Genomic DNA, 13186 nt, shown 5'->3' with positions numbered 1-13186 from the left:
AGCACTAAAAAAAGAAGGGGGAAAAACACCAAAGAATTTACGTGGGAAAAAAATATATATGTGAAAACAACCTTATTATAGATTTTATAGGGTTAGCCAAAGTTATGGCTCCCTCCTTAACTGTAACTCAACTATTCTGTATTCAATGACATTTGTTTCTAATGATTAACTGGTTCATTCACTAGAACATTATATCAGAATGACCACAACATTCAGATTCATATAATAGCAAACTTTACAAACCTAAATTGGGTAGAGATGTGAAATCTCTATATTCCAAGTGCAGAATAGTTCTTTCTAGACATCTTATATCAAGGGGATACTGGTCAAATTATTATCACTTTAAATGGTACTCCCATAATTTTTAAAAAAAATTTATACACACAACAAAACATTCCTACATTTCAAGGCATAAAAGAAATCACAAGTGACTCATCTGATCATTTTACATATTAATAAATATTATGACATATATGTGAACACATCACAAATCATATAGGTGTACAAAGAGGCAATTTATGGCCTCCCTTAAGTATGTACTGACATAACCTAATATACTAAAATGGGGAGGGGCGTTTAGTCACTGAAATATGCATCGTGTAACAAAGATAAAGAAAATACATGGCTTGTGCCCATCAGGAAAAAGATTCAGACTGAAGGCTTAGCTTTGGTTTTTATTCAATTAAATTGTTAAACTGTGCACAGTGATTTTTTTTTTTTAGAACTTGAGACATTTGTGATGTTGGCTGTTTGAATCTTTGTTACCTTCGCTGTGAATTGAATTGTACATATTTAGTAAATCATGCAGACAAAACAAACTTTTTAGACAATATTTTTATTGGAGAGTTTTCTTTTCCTGTATCCATGTTTAAAAAAAAAAAAAGACCTCCTTTCCCAAAATAAAAATGTCAATACTAAATTTAAAGAAGTATAAAGGAATGATTGCTTCCTTTAGAGCTAAATATTTAAATAAATATGGAGATAATTGGCAACATGTTCTTTTGGGCTAATAGGCCGTGTCCAATTTTTTGGGTCTGATGTTTCAGAGGGCCTCTGTTTCAGGATTGAAGATGACATATTAATCTCTGAATTAAACAAATGCTATTAAATAACAGAAATAAATCAATCCTTCAGTCTTCATTTGTATATGAAATACGGAATTAGTCAAAGAAATGACACTGAGATGATATGATGCTGAATATACCACAAACTAAAACTCTTGTCTATTAAAACATCGTCTACCACTTCTAATCTAGTATGACATGTTACAATGCTCCAAAATATTGAAAATATAAAATGAACACTACTGTTCCCATTTGGCCTTGAGATGAATATGACAAAGATTCTAATAATTTTAGTCAAAGAAAATGATGAGTAAAAAATACATGAAGATTAAAGTGGAGACAAATGATCTTTTAAGTATTCTAATTGGTCTTTCTCATTCAAATCCTTGATTCTACAGACATTGCAAATCCTGACGATCCTGATTTCTAAGTGCATCCAGTCAGCTTTCTCTCTTTCACTCCACAGAATATGCATGTTAGATTTGGAACGAAGACTAAGCCCCCAAAATGTTAAAAATAGACTACTGCCCTGGCAGGAAACTTAGCATTGGCAAGCACAGAACTCAGAAGGAACTGATCTAACATAAGGAAACATTCAGAGAAAGATTTGTGCATTATGATCCTGTTCTGACCATTTTCAGAACAGTCAAAGGGAAGTGAGAGAGAGAGAGAGAAAGAGAGAGAGACTCTGTGTAGGTTTCCTAACTTTGTGTGTGTACACTTGAATAGCTAGTGTTCAAAAACAATACTCAAGAGATGGAAGGAGCCTGAACGGAGTCCTTTTGAGACATTTTGTATATTGTTATCTTGCACAAATAGAAAACACTTAAAATGTTGACACTAGAAAAATAGAAGTTTCTGAAGACAAAAAATTCTATATAACTTATAAGATATGCCAGCAATATAGCAGATAAAATAATAATTATCTTACTCTTTTTCTAGGAGACTTAGATTTCAGTTTATGACCTTTCCTTAAAAGAGAATAAATTTTATCCATTCCTAAAAGAGTCTTCTTATAAGGTAAAGAATTACAGTTACACTCCAGTCTACTTTTGTTTAGGAAAAGAACAATACAGTCTTCAAATTCCTTGAAAAGAATATAGATGAATAAAGGAGTATAAATTTAGAAAGGAAACTCAAGAACATCCCTACACTCTGAGAAAGCATTCTGGTGTATTTAGTGACCACAAGCAACCTAGACCTTGGTTTTTACATCTCTTCTGAAAGATACCACTTCCAACACAAACACTATTTCCCAACCTTGTAGTGTAGCCCGGGATTGGTGCAGACATAAAGGGAGAACACCAACCATTGAGTAACTCTCAACCACTTCCTGCAGTCCTGAGACATTCAGTGGACTACCACTTCATCATTGAACATGCTTAGAAAGTGTGAGCTCATAGGTTTCCGGTTGAAGGTACATCTAAGCAAGAGGGGAAAAAGAGAAGTACAAACCACCCTATCAACTTGTTTTAACTCTTCAAATGCTATTGCTGGAGAGAGTAGGCTTCAGACTAATCAGGCAGACATCTAAGTAGACAAATTTTCCTTTTTTTCTTCAATGTAAAGTGCTTTTATGTTATCAAAGATAAAACTATGAAAAGGAACGTTTCACTTTAAAATAAATAGGGATGGAACATTCAAAAAAATCTTACCACAGCAAGAAGAGTTCTATCAAAATAGTTGCTTATTATGTACCACCTTGACTTTTAAAATGAAAATTAGAATCATGAGTTATACAAATACTTTTCCAGAAATTGTCATGATGTCTTGAGTCAGATGTCTTCACCTACAAATCAGCCTATAACTATGTTACAAACGTCTTTATGACCTGACCAAATTATAGTATACATTGTGTGTACATTAAAAATGTCAAGAACTCTCATTCTTCAATAAAGTTTTCCTGTGAATTGGCTAGGAAGAAAAACTTTATGTTTGTAACACTTGGAAAAACAAAAGCAATTTACCACTCACGTCTTATAGATGAGGAAACTGAAGTCCTTGAGACCACACTGGTCATTTGTTTGTTTTTACCCCACAATGATCTAGAAAGCAGTTAAGCATATACTGTCAGAACCCCAGGCTCCTGACAGCGTTCTTTTCAACATATCACAGTAAAACACTCCTTCACATGGCTATGGAAACATCAAAAGGAATGAGTTTGTTTCCCTATTTCCTGCAAGAAGTTCAGTTCTGGTCCATAAGAACTCTTCTATGCAAGAGCGGAATGAAAATAATCTATTTTGGAAACACTGTTGCTCTAATATGTCACATCCTCAACTGAGGGCTGTTAACCACTTCTGGACTGGAATCTTCTTTAATTGAGAGCCAGACACATGCTCAATTTTGAGAAAAGTTTTTTTTAAAAATGACTGCTATTCATACATTTTACCGACTAGTTTTGCCTGAGACTTTTGACAATGCTTATGTGCGTTGAGAAGTATGGCTCCCTTGAGACATGTCACCCACAGTTTTCAGCTGGGACCCACTTTGTGAGTCCTCATGCCATTCATTCTCTAGTCCTGGCCTTTCTGAATCCCATGTACACTGAAAATCAGAGATGGCAAGAGGAAGAAACAAGACAGCAGAATAACAGGAAGAATAGGAGACTCATAAATCCGCAATGAAAAAAATGGAATAAACTGAAATAGATAAAATAGAGTATGTAGGAATCTTAGATATTTTTTCATCTAAAGCCTTGGCTTTTAAAGTTCTGAGGCTCTGAGAGAATAAAAGCCCAAATCATCTCCTAGTTACTGGTAGAACTGATACCAGAAACCAGATCTCTTAATTATACCATAGGTGCTTTCATTGCTTCTGTTAATGTTTCTATTACTTCTGTGATGCTTCTATAATATTTAGTGGTTCTAAAAATAATACTAATAAATAACAGCAGTTACAGCATTGAAAGTGGTTCACTTTACTGAGTGCCTATCATATGTAAGGCATAATACAAGACACTGTAGAAGATACAAAGATGAGCAACATAGAATTACTGGCCATGAGTTTCCTGTCAGAGGCAGACACACAGGAGGGGAGCACTGGGTTCCAGGTGCCGCAAGGAATGTACTGATACAAAAGCCCCAAGCAAGCTCTCTTCTATACCGTAGTGTTTCCTCTGTTTAAACACAAAATAACTCTAGCCCCTCAATAATGCTTATACTGTTGAGTGATGCCATATGTGAGACATCATTCAAGGTCCTTGGGATACAGTGGTAGACAGATAATATCTCCACCTTAAAGGACCTACATTCTAGTGGAGAAGGCAGGAAACAAAGCAATTACGAGTATGTAAGATCACTACACCGAACGCTAAGTGTTTTATTGAAAATAAAGGAAGGTGATGCAATAGTGAATTAAATGGAATTGGAGAACAGGCAACCTTAGCTGGGGGGCAGGGAGGAGTGTGCGGAGATGTCTCTGTGGCAGTAGCGTTTGAGTTGAGCCTGAAGGATGAGAAGCAGTGAGCCATACAAAGACCTGGAGTGAGACTGTTCCAGAAACAAAGAGCAGCAGGGGCAAGTACCTCTGGAAGGAATGAGTTTGGCTTTTTGAGAATAAAAAGGCCAGTCTACCAAAACGTAGTAGAAAAGAGAAAAGGGTAGAAAATGAAGTCAGACAGGCAAGAAAACATTTCCCAGCTCACGTAACGACTTACAGTGTGATCTCTTGTTAATAGCACTCAAGAACAACTTTACAGATGAAATTCAGAACACTTTAAAGAATGAGACTTCTTAGGTTCTTTAATCCAGTGTCATGTTTTCACAGGTGAGAAAACTGACTTTATTAATCTATGAGGTTTACCTTATGGGAGAAGAAATAGAGGTTATTACTCCTGGTGAATAAATGTGAACTTAGCAGTGTGTCCATAGCCTATTCATAATTTCCTCCACTGTAAAATGGAGTGTACCATTCTATGCCCCTCTGACTTCAGAAGGAGAGAAATCTCGTTTCTCAGATTCTTAGAAGACCACCTGCCTTGTGTCTGGTCACAGGCAAATCTGTCAGCCTGGAAAACAGAAATTGTTTGGGCCAAAGAAAGTTTGTATTTTGGAAACTAAAGCACTAGATTCAGCAAACAGGCCGCCCCAGTCACATGTCACCCTGGAAGCACCTTCCCCGGTCAGCATGTACCAGCACCATGCCCACAGTTGTCAGTTTGCTCAAAACAGCTGTGCTAGAATCAGGCATGAGCAAGGGCCCCAGCCATTTCCCCTTCCCCTGAACTTCTAAAAAAACACAAAAACTCGCAGAGCTGAGAGAGAAGCCAATAAAAAGTAAGGAACATGCAGCAGGTGGTACCATCTGTGCCCGGCTAATTCCAGCCAAAACAATCTGCTCCCTAGAGTTCCCAGTTGTGGAGAAGGGAAGAGACTATGACAGTGGCAGAGCCAGGGGAGGGGGTGTAGGAGGGCAAGTGCCGAGGCTATTATTCAAACATTCAGCTGGTCGGGGAAGTAGATTATTGATGCCAGTGAACTATTATCTCTCTCCTTTTCTCTTTACAACCACGGTGGGAGATTCCTCCAAGGTCTTGCTAAGCTGGCAAGTATCAGATCCCACACCTGTGAGACAGATATGTAGGCATCACTGTGAGTCTGTCACCGCTGAGATGGGAGGAACAAAGTTTCCACAGCAAGACTAAAAGCACGGCCCACCCTACGGTGGAAAAACAAGGGGAGAGGGAGCTTATGTTTATTTTTTCTATTTTCCTAGCAACCAAATTGTCTCCCTCTCGCCAGTTCATTCTTTGGAAATTATCCACGGTTCTGAATGGGCTTATATTCCTCATGCTTGATCCCCAGGTTGGCATTTTCTAAAATAAAATTCTTTCACTGGATGGACTTCCTTGTGAGGAACAAATCTTTTCCCTTGGCACACTTACAATCATGGGATGAATCAATGCACACAATTCAAAGATAGATCAAATGGTCTGTAGCAATAACTTTCCCTTAAGAGAGTATCAGACAGACAGGCCCCATCATTTTCACAGATGGAGGAGACAGCGATGATTTGAAGGCCATGGAAAGACCTGTCTCCTAAAAAAGAAAATCTTACCCACTGCAAAATTTCCATCAGCACCTTTAGGTTAAGGGACCATCTCTAGAAATTTATCTGTTAAATGAAATTGCCCAGAAGGGGTGATATTTGCCTATTATCACCGTTCCTTAGATTAATTTATCAATTTATAGCTGAGAGTTGAGCCCTGAGTGATGGGGGCCCGGGCAAGTTCATGTTTATTGGGAGAAAAGAGTGAAGGTCTGGGTTTCAGGCGCTGACCCAGAAAATCAAGACCTCATGGGCCTTTAAAGGAAGGGGAGGTGGCTCCTGATCCTAATTCCCTGCTTGGGCTGAATTATGACCCCAAAAATGTCTGCTGAAGTCCTAACCTAATACCCATGACTGTGACCTTATTTGGAAATAGGGTATTTGCATATGTCATCAAGTTAAGATGAGGTCCTTAGAGTGGGCCCTAATCTAATATGGACGGTGTCCTTGTAAGAAGAGGGAAACATGGACACAGACACACACAGGGAGAATGCCATGTGAAAACGAAGACAGAGGTTAAAGTGATGTTGCTAAAAACCAAAGAACACCAAGGATCCTGGCCATCACCAAAAGCTAAGAACGAGAAATGGAACAGATCCCTCAGGAGGAAGGAACCATCTGACACCTTGATTTTGGACTTACTCCCTCCAGAACTGTGACTACATTTCTTTTAAGACACCCACTTTGTGGAACTTTGTTTCAGCAGTCCTAGGAAACTAATGCACCCCCAAAATAAACCACAGTCAGGGCTTCAGTATTCAGTCTCTGAGTTGGTCTGAAAATCAAGATCAATTTTTGATCTAACTATTCTCTGAGTGTGTGGGGACAGAGCCAGGAGAGCAGTTTCCAGGCTCTCGGCCTCACGTGGAAAGGTGCTGGTGCAGTTATTAGATGGCCATCCGCTGTGGCTGGGTGGCCGTCAGCTGTTACCAGTTAGCCATTAGCCACTAATATAAATGCCGTGGCTACGCTAGGGGGTTAGTTGGTTGGTTGGCAGAGAAGCAGATGGCGGATTGTGGATCGTGTGGCTCCTGCTTCCTGTGTCTCCAACCCAGCCGCCAGCGAGAATATAGTGGTATGAACCCCCTATTCATGGCTCCATTGGTGTTCCTTTTTGGCCTCACCATATCCTGTGTTCTTGTGTGGAGAGCGGGACCAGAGTCCCTGCATTACAGAGTGCCTGGGCTTTAACTGTTAAAACAAATATCAGTGGGAATATCCATCCCTTTTGGTTTTGAGATGCACGTCATCAGGAAAAAGACAAACTGCCTATTCTTTTTCCCAAATGTCTTCTATAAGGTAATCTTTTTAATTAGGATAATTAAATTCTTGTTTCAAAGGGCACCAAAGTGCAAGCATTATGGTCTGATTTCCTGTAAAGAGTCTTTTCCTGCCTTCTGTCCCACATGGCGTCTATTAACAGGAGAAGCACCAAGTGAGTCAGACATCACGGTTACAGGTTTGCAGCTCATGTCAACGCCAAGAAGAGGGAAATGAGAAAGGAAAACATAAATTGGGAAACAGTGTCAGAGGGCAGGCCAAGATAATGGAAGAAGCAGAAAGCAGAGGAAAGGGGTGTTGTGTGGGAACCAAAATCTTGCTTCAGGTAGGAAATGTCAGGAAAAATACAGTGCCATTTTTATATTAAGGGGGGCAGGGGGTTAGAAATCCAAGTAAATCTTTACTGTTTTTTGTTTGTTTTTCTTCAGCCTGACTTCAGTAGTAGAAATTAGTGAGATGTGCCCTCTTCCCTGATTCACTACTGTTGAGGGATCTTAACCTTTTCCAGCTCCAAGTCTCTTGCGAAATCGGCTAATAATTCCTGCAATGTACTTATATCACTGAGATGTGGGAAGGATATTGGGAGTTCAGTGGGGAAAGCAACATGAAAACCCAAGACAGGAGTGAGTCAACTGGTGTGTGTTTTGATATATTGATATATTGCTCTGGTATCCAGTGGCCTAAAGCTGGGAATCAGTGAGAGCGGGTTCTGGGACGAGTTCTCAGATGTGCCCATTGAGCTCTGTTCTGCCCCATTACTCCTTGCCTCCTGCTGCCTGCTCACTCATGAGTGCACCAAAAAAAAGTGCAGGTAAGAAAGTCAAGGAATGGTTCACTGAAAATATCTCATCTCTTTACTAAGAAAAACAAACCCAACTCTATGTCTTCTTCACAGAAGGCCAGCATGCTATCCTTTACATTTTATTTCTAGAAGATGGTATATCAACTTAAAAGCCTGGCTTAATTTGCTTTTCTCTAAGCTTTGTGGTATTTTTTTATATGCCATTAGTCAGTTGTTGCGCGTTACTAACAATAACCGTCCTACCTAATGTATTTAATTTGTTTGAAAATCATAGCACGTCTTTACACACAGAAGAGACAGCTTTTAACTCCATTGATGACTTCCTCTTTAAAAGTCCTCCTTTAAATCTCTAACCACATTCTTCTTGGTTTTCTTCCTACCCACTGACCAAGATTTGTTTTCTTCACTCAGTATTTAAATGGTAGCACTTCCCAGTGCCCCTCTGGGGCTCTCTGCTCTCTTCATTCTGATCACTGCTTCAATGACTCTTTCAACACCCACAGCTTCAGTTCCTAACTATATACTAAAGACTCAAAACTGTCTCTATGCATCTTCCCAGTAAGACTTCCGTCCCTCGCGCTAGACCTCCCCATCCAAATGAATCCCGAGTATTACCACCTGATGGTCTCAAAGTCACCTCAACTTTAACAGGTCCAAAATGGACATGACCATGTCTCTCTTCTGCTCTTCCCCCACGACCCCAGAACCTGGTGATTGTCACTTCCTAGGCACTCAGGTAGAAATCTTGAGAGTCATCCTTTTATATATCTAAATGAGTTATCAAGTCTTGTGAACCATAGTCTCCATTATCTCGCCTACCTGTTCCTCTTCCTCAGTCACCATTGTCAATCCCTTATTTTAGGCATACATCAAATCCCAAGAATTGCCCTACTAGTCTCTTATGTGGTCACACTGGTCCCAGTCTCACCTGAGATGCTGCCTTGTTCTAACACAGCAGGGGATGGAGCCATCTGTCATCTGAGGGTTGATGGAGGAGCTGGCAGACAGAAAGATGCCACTTTTCATATTCTTTAAAAACATTTCTTGATAGTCTTCATAAACACCTTTCTTGAACATTATTTTATTATAGCCTTAACAACAGTTATGTTGACATATTTCCTTAAATACAATTGAAAAAAAATGTGTTCAAGAGAAACAACTAATTCCTTTCCCTCACTATCATACCCATAAATTTACTTGTGGTCTTATCGCCTTCTAACTCACTCCACATTCCTACATTAGCCAAAAGTGCTCTTTCAGTACTTTTTGTTTTCATGTCCATCTTCTCCTACCTAAACATGTAAGCTTCTCTCTCTTTTTTTAAAAATTTTTTATTTTGTTTTGTTTTTTAATAAATTTCAGTGGGGAATATTGGGAGACAGTGTGTTTCTTCAGGGCCCATCAGCTCCAAGTCGTTGTCCTTCAATCTAGTTGTGGAGGGAGCAGCTCAGCTCCAAGTACAGTCGCCGTTTTTAATCTTAGTTGCAGGGGGCACAGCCCACCATCCTGGCAACCTTGTTGAGCACTTGAGCTCTAACCAACTGAGCCATCCAGCCACCCCTCCGGAAGCTCAGCACTCAGAGGCAGTTCATTGTCTTCAATCTTGTTGTAGAGGGCGCAGCTCACATGTCCATGTGGGAATTGAACAGGCAACCCTGTTGTTCAGAGCTTGTCCTCTAACCAACTGAGCCGTCCGGCCACCCCTGTAAGCTTCTTAAGGGTAGGGACCTTGTTATCTTTGTGGTCCCACTTCTCAGTGAGTTACTGTGACCAAGCAGATATTCAATAAATATCCATTGATTTGATTCACTTGTGCAAATCTGATCATGCCAAAGCCCTACTTAAAAATCCTTCCGTGGTTCCCTGAAGCACCCAAAATACAGTTCGTAGTACTTAGCTTGGTCCAGAAAGCCATTGTGAGCTGGCTCCTCCTCATGTCCCTTTCCATCATCTGTCACCATTCCTCTAGTTGCACATGCCTGGACACACTTTCCTCTATTTTCCTTTTGTCTTTCAGAACACAGCTCAAGGGTCACCTTGTAAAGACAATCCTCCCTGAAACCTAAATCCTAGACTTGCCCCTTCTCTGGGCTTCTATAAGCATCTTATATAGGCTTCATAAATGCACTATCCAAAGTTTGGGTTCCCAAAGGCAATATGTTCCTGGAAGGTCAACACTACAAACATTCTAAAGGCAGCACCAGGACAAAGCCTGAAAGCCCAAAGGAACCAAAAAACCGTGTGAGTCCTCTGGAAAGAGGCTGTCGGTAATATCTATTTCACATTGACCCGATCGTTAACAAAATAGAAGAAAAATTTAGTGACAAGACAGAAAATAACACAGAAAAGGAGTGATGTAAAAATCAGGAGCTGTGGAAGGGCCACAATGCAAACCAAAAATTTGTAATTTAATACACCTGAAGATTTTTGAAAACAGTTCAGAAGATTATGTTGGGGTACAAATTTTACCCAGATGGATTAACGGCTTCATTTCTCAAATAACCACTAACTACATATAGCAGCACCCACCTCCACTACTTACATCCAGATATTGACTGAATTATAAAATTAGTGAGGCAAAACTAACACCAATACAAGTGAGGTAGGTTAACGGGAACATGAATAAATAAGTCTTCTTTCTAATACTGAATGTGAACATACCCTTTAAACTATTTTAACAATGACTCAGATGGGGAACATGAACTATATAAATAAAAGAGGAAGAAGCCTGAAGTAATCTGGGATGCATTTTCTTCAGCTTCTCTGGAATTTTCGGTTACCTCAGTTTCCTGACAAAGCTTTGCTGATGCCAGTAACTTACAGTATCAATCAGCAAGATTGCAGAAGGGTGTGTGTGGGCCAGAGGTAAATTTGGGTCTGACGTGAGTAATATATCCTGCAGTCGAAGGACAGTGGGAGGCATGAGAAAAGGTACAATTTCTGTTAGTGGTTTTAAAATAAAAAGCCATATGCATATATCACAGAGCAGGTGAGTATGCTGTCCTCACTGTTCTTTCCCATGGAATGTAACTACTTCCTTCTAGAATCCTAAGTTTTGTTTGTTTGTATGATAAGGACTCCACCGTAGATGCTAGAAAGTTCTGCATAGAAAATAGACTAGAAGACACTCTTATGTTTGTATCTTAAAATTTTATGTGCCAGAACACACTGTGAGTACCCTCTGTGTTTAGAGAACTGTGAGTAATTACAAAAGAGGTAGCAGATATTATCCGTGCTTTGAACAGTGTACAATTATTTAAATGAAGTTAAGACAAACAAATGGAAGGTCATGGAGAGACAAAAATAATATTTTGCCAATGAGAATCCTCTGTAAACTAAAGTAAACTGAATTTCTTAAGTTACAGAGACAATTACAAAACTTTTTTTCTCTAGCCATTGTGACAGCACCTGGCAAATTTTATCGGCCTCCTTTGTCTCAGAGCCTGAAGCTTACAGATCACGAAGGCATTTATCTGCGTTCCCAGAAAACGTTCCATGGGGTCAACATTGAATACTTCATTTCTCATTGTACCGTACTGAATGCACTGACCACAGGCTTTCCCTGAAAGTTGCTTGGTTTTCTCATGAAATTGCTGATATGAACTGATTGTCTCATGATTTTGTTTTTTTTCTCCTAAAGTTAAGTACAGTGAAAACAGAATATTTAAACTGAGCATTCTGGTAGTTTTCCCGTCAATAAAATGAGGGGTTGTAAAGGATTCTTAGACTCCTTCCTAAAAAAATTATGATGCCGGGGTGGTTCTGGTTAAAGGAGCTCTCCCTGCTTAATGCAAGAAGCTTTGTGGTCATGCGCAGAATTTACACTTTCGCATGAAAAGACCTGGATTTGAATCCCAGCTCCACCCCTTCTTAGCTATACGACCTTGGCCAAGTTCCCTCACTAAACCTTAGATTTAAAATGGGGATAATGTTGACACTATTTCACAGGATGGTTGTGAAAAGTCAATGAAACAAAAAGATGTGCAAATAGTTTGTAAGTGGTCGATATGGCAGGCACTGGTAGAAGGGTAAAAGTGTACAGTTTATTTGTTTCATGGACTCTCCTTTTGACTTCCTTCCACACTTGTCGTTTCTTCCCTCTTAGGTTTGAGGGACGCTTTCCTTTGACAACCTATTCCTATAGTTAGGTCCACAGAGAGTTCTCTAAAGGAATACAATAATTTCAGTACTTAGATATTTTCCAGCATATAATTTTTAGGGGGCCAAGACGGTCTGAAATGCATCGTCAAAGAGACCCTTTGTTTCCTGGTGGGCGTCAGCCTTGGATTGCTGAAAGGCAAAGGAATGCTTGACAATTATCAGTCTGAAGAGAGGCCTCAAACCATGAGAAATGAGGAGGTTGTTCTGTGTTGATTCTAGATATGTGGTGTCTCCACTGCTCTAAATAGATAATCCAGGGTGATAATGAAGTAGTCACAAGGGTGAACCTTTGTAACAAGGCAGCCAGACACTGTGCACAATTTGAACCTTCCCGTTAGCCTTTCTGCATATTTTAAAGAGAGACTTTTAAATCATGAGATAGCCTTGCCTGTCAGATGAATCGGCCTGTATGGGGAATCTCTTTCGTAACTTGAGAAAGACTCAGGAGGGGAAGCTGCTGGAGATGAAAGCTGATGATCCAAATAGCAGGAAAAGGTTTTTAGTTTATGACTATTCTTTTCCTTCAGCTAATTTTAATTCTGATGAACACTAAGTTTTCTTTGGTACTTTTTGTTCCTCAAGTTTTTTTTTTGTTTTTTTTTTCTGTTATATTGTTCAGCCAAGTATTTCTTAAGCCTCTGTGAAAACAACACTACATATTTCTTAAGCCCATGTAAACAAACATTTCCATGAATATTGGCTTCAAAAACGTATGTAGATGACAACCTGAAAGACCATTCCTATTGCAAAAATGGAAAAGGTTTAATAGATCAATTGATTGATAGATAGATACATAGCATACTAAGGCTTAATGTTAATTAAAATAGAT

At 39.4% G+C, this 13186-nt stretch overlaps 1 protein-coding gene across 3 annotated transcripts in view; it reads left to right on the top strand.

Annotated features, from left to right (window-relative positions):
• Nucleotides 1-1126, top strand: part of ZEB2 (zinc finger E-box binding homeobox 2) — a 130371-nt gene extending 129245 nt beyond the window's left edge. For all 3 annotated transcript variants that reach the window (XM_019735905.3, XM_019735906.3, XM_019735903.3), the window contains exon 10: nucleotides 1-1126. This exon is cut by the window's left edge and continues 4605 nt beyond it. The gene's annotated coding sequence lies outside the window, so the exon portion shown is untranslated.
• The last annotated feature ends 12060 nt before the right edge of the window (nucleotides 1127-13186 follow it).

This window comes from Rhinolophus sinicus, chromosome 17, assembly GCF_057876585.1.
Source record: "Rhinolophus sinicus isolate RSI-liver-muscle chromosome 17, RSI-T2T, whole genome shotgun sequence".
Lineage (NCBI taxonomy): Eukaryota > Metazoa > Chordata > Mammalia > Chiroptera > Rhinolophidae > Rhinolophus > Rhinolophus sinicus.
Note: the sequence above shows the minus strand (reverse complement) of the source record. Positions and strands in the feature narration are given on the sequence as shown.